Here is a 4,152-nt window from a genome sequence, read left to right on the forward strand (position 1 = left end):
AGCGGTTCCCAAGAATCCAAAGTATGAAAGTGAAACTCTCACTTTTACTAAAGATGATGCCAGACACATGAGGTACCCCCACAATGACCATCTGGTCCTTACCATTCCAATCGCCAATGCCCGAGTGAAGAGATGCTTGGTAGATACGGGAAGCTCGGTAGATATCATCTACAAATCATCCCTCGAGAAGATGAAGCTCACGGTCAAGGACCTGACACAATGTTCCCAAGTGATATATGGGTTCACAGGAGAATGCCTAGCACCAGCAGGAACTATTAAACTACCGGTCACAGTGGGGGATTCCCCCAGACACGAGACTGTGATGACAGAGTTCCTAGTGGTAGATTTCTCATTGGCTTACAATGTGGTACTCAGGAGACCCCTCCTGATGGCATTACATGCAGCCGTATCTATCTGGCATTTATCTTTGAAGTTCCCTACCAGCACAGGGCAAGGATGCGTACATGGTAACCAAAGGGAGGCACGAGAATGTTATAATGCATCAGTAGTCAAGGCAAAGAAATGACCATGCGTAAACAATATGATAGTAACCTGCTGCAAAGAGGGTGAAGGAACCGATGAAATTGTCAACATGGAAGTTGACATTGAGAAACATTCTACTGGAGCCGAAGGCTCCTTTTAACAAAGATTTGTTATTATAGCAAGTTTCCAAAGTGAGGGAAACGACGTCGATCCTCGCTTTGGGGATGACGTCATGGGGGTAGGACCAGTCGAAGATCTTAACGAAGTCCTACTAGATGAGGAGGACCCGACTAGAGTAATCAAAGTCAGGAAGGAGTTAAAGGTTGAAATTAAAGCACGATTGGTGGAATTTTTGAAGAAAAACCAGGATGTCTTTGCCTGGTCACATAAGGACATGGTTGGAATTTCTCCATCCGTAATAAGTCATGTCCTCAATATAGACAAAAACTACTCACCAGTGCAACAAAAAAGGAGACTGCTTGACAAAGACCGATTTCAAGCCCTAAAGGAGGAGGTCGAGCGGCTCAGGGAAAACAATTTTATAAGGGAGGCCTACTAATCTTATTTGGTATCAAACCCCATGTTAGTCCCAAAACCAAACGGGAAATGGAGGACCTGTGTGGACTTCACAAACCTGAATAAGGCCTGCCCCAAAGACTGCTTCCCATTACCTAGAATAGACCAACTGTTCGATGCAACAGCAGGGCATGAAATACTCTCATTCATAAATGCGTATTCTGGGTATAATCAAATAAGTATGCACCCTCCCAACGAGGAACATACCAGCTTCTGGACAGATAAGGGATTGTACTATTATAAGGTGATGCCATTACGCTTAAAGAATGCAGGAGCCACCTACCAGCGTTTAGAGAATGGCGTGTTCTGAGACTTGATCGGCAAAAATATGGAGGTATACATCAATGACATGTTGGTCAAGTCCAAAGAAGCTGGAGGGAATGTTCATGACTTGGAGGAATACTTTGCAATACTTAGAAAGTATAGCATGAAGCTAAACCCTCTCAAGTGCTCGTTTGGAGTTAGTTCTAGTAAGTTTCTCAGATACATAGTCAATTCACGTGGAATCGAGGCTAACCCCAAGAAGATCAAAGCATTGATCGACATGAATGTTATATTATTTAATATAATATAATATAATATTATATTAAATAATTTGACAAAATGTGATTTGTCATACCTTGTAACATATTATTGAGAGTCACAAAATTGGACACATGTGTGTGCCCAAATGTGACATATTTTGGAGTTACAAAACCAGTTACAAATTTGTAACTCCCAAATATTACCCAATAATGTGTATATTATATGTTACACATCTGAGATTGGATTTCATAAAGCCATAATGAAATATGGCTATTGGAGACATGTTTTTAACTCCCAATAGGTGTTTGGAGGTTACAAAATCATGTGGGAAATGATTTGGGACGTTTTGGAACGATTTCGAAAATGACAATTTTTGTGCTGAAACTAGGCTATGGCTGCGGCCACTGTCTTTCCCTGGCCACGACCTGGGGGACAGAGGCCAGTGGCCGCGACCACTGATGATCCTGGCTGCGGCCAGTGAGGCTGACAACCTATGTGATTTTTCAGTTTTTTCCAAATTTAACGGTTCTAATATCCCAAATAACTCCCAAATCTCCATTTTAATTCCATAAGCATCCAATTAAACATTGGTAACAGCCATGGGGGTTGGTGGAATTTTAAATTCAAAGGGGTATCTCAAACTCTATAAATAGGAGCCTAATGCTCACTTGTAAGACACACCATTTTCCATCCACAAAGCACTTGGCTGGAAAATACACCTTGAGGCTTGATTATTCCAGAAAGCATTTTCAAAAATCTATGAGAGATCCCTTAGTGCTTGAGTGAGGGGGAAATAAGCTTTTGGACAAAGGTTTTAAACCTTGTTCAAGTTGGTGATCCCCAACCCTCTTCACTTAGGTTGTGTAAGTGAGAGTTTACTATTGTTTTGTTCTTGCTTTTTCTCTATTTCTTTTCTTCTTATTTTCATTTTATATTTACTTGTAACTTTTGTTTAGAGTTGTAATCTTCTTTTCTTTTTCAAACACCTTTCCTTTACTTGTAATCTTTTGTTTAGAGTTGTATCTTTCACCATTCTCTTCTTCTCCTTCTTCCTCTTCCTATCTTTGTTTGTTTGTATTTTCAGTTATAGAGTTGTAACACTCTTTTTAACCAATCATTATTTATTTGTAATATTTTGCATAGAGTTGTATTAAATTACCTTTTCCATTGAGGCAATAACATATATTCTCTAACATTCAAAAGCTTATCCCTCTTTGTTTCAATGGAAGGGGGGACCATCAAGATCATGAACCAAGACCTAGTGAGGTTGGATAGGTTTGATGGATCCAATTTCACTAGGTGGCAAGACAAGGTGAAATTCCTTTTGACAACACTCAAGATAGCCTACATCCTTGAGTCATCCTTGGCACCTCTAGCCGAGTCATCCGACAAAGACACTCCCGAGGAGGTGGAGAAAAGAAGGAAGAGAGAAGAGGACAACCTTCTTTGTAGGGGTCATATCCTTAATGCCCTATCCGATAGGCTATATGACCTCTATACCAATACCAAATCCGCGAAGGAGATTTGGGATGCCTTGGAGAGTAAGTACAAGGCTGAGGAAGAAGGTACAAGAAAGTTCTTTATTTCTCAATATTTTGAATTTTCTTTCATTGATGGGAAAACTCTTTTACCTCAAATTCACGAGTTACAAGTGATTGTGAACAAGTTGAAAGTTCTCAAGATTGAGCTTCCCGAGGCCTTCCAAGTTGGTGCAATAGTGGCAAAATTAACACCAACTTGGAGGAGCTATAGGAAAAGAATCCTCCATAAGAATGAGGATTACACTTTGGAAGAGATCCAAAAACACATTAGAATTGAAGAGGAATCGAGAATAAGAGACAAGGGTGTGAATGAGTCTAAAGATGAGACTTCCAAGGCCAATGCGGTTTCACACAAGCATACCAAGGGCAACAACAACAACAGCAAAAAGGGTAGTGGGAACCCTTTAGGTCCAAAGAAAGATCATGGACAATTCAAAGACGTGAGAGGTCATTGTTTTGTTTGTGGAAAACTCGGGCACTATGCTAGAGTATGTAGGTACCGAAAGGACCCACATGAGAATGAGGTAAATGCTATAGAAAAGGAAGAAAAGATCCTAGCATGATTACCATATTTATGTGCTTTGTTGGGAAAATTGTTATTTTGTAATGAAGCTTGTACTCTTGAAAGCTATCAATAAAATTAAAGTATTATTCTATGATAATTCTTTATTTTGCTATGAGACATTTGTGTGAGACATTAACAAAGTTTCAAAATGAACTTGTTAAAATAATAGGTAAGTGTGTAGACCTATTATTTCATAATGTGATTATTTGTTTGAGAAATTCTCACATTACACTTGTGTTCAAATTTTATTTTGTGAAATATATAAAAGAAAGCAACCAAGTGAAAGTTACTTTCAAATAAGTGTGCCTTGCTTTAGCAAGTAAATGAATCAAGATAAACATTGAGGTTTTTTTATCTTGATCTATTGAGTGTTTATCATGTAGCTTAAGGACTCATGATGAACTTTGAGAATTACAAGTCTAGATTTATCTTGGAGGATAAGGGACTTAATAGAAATGAAGA

Source organism: Humulus lupulus, chromosome 6 (assembly GCF_963169125.1).
Source record: "Humulus lupulus chromosome 6, drHumLupu1.1, whole genome shotgun sequence".
NCBI classification, from domain to species: Eukaryota; Viridiplantae; Streptophyta; class Magnoliopsida; order Rosales; family Cannabaceae; genus Humulus; species Humulus lupulus.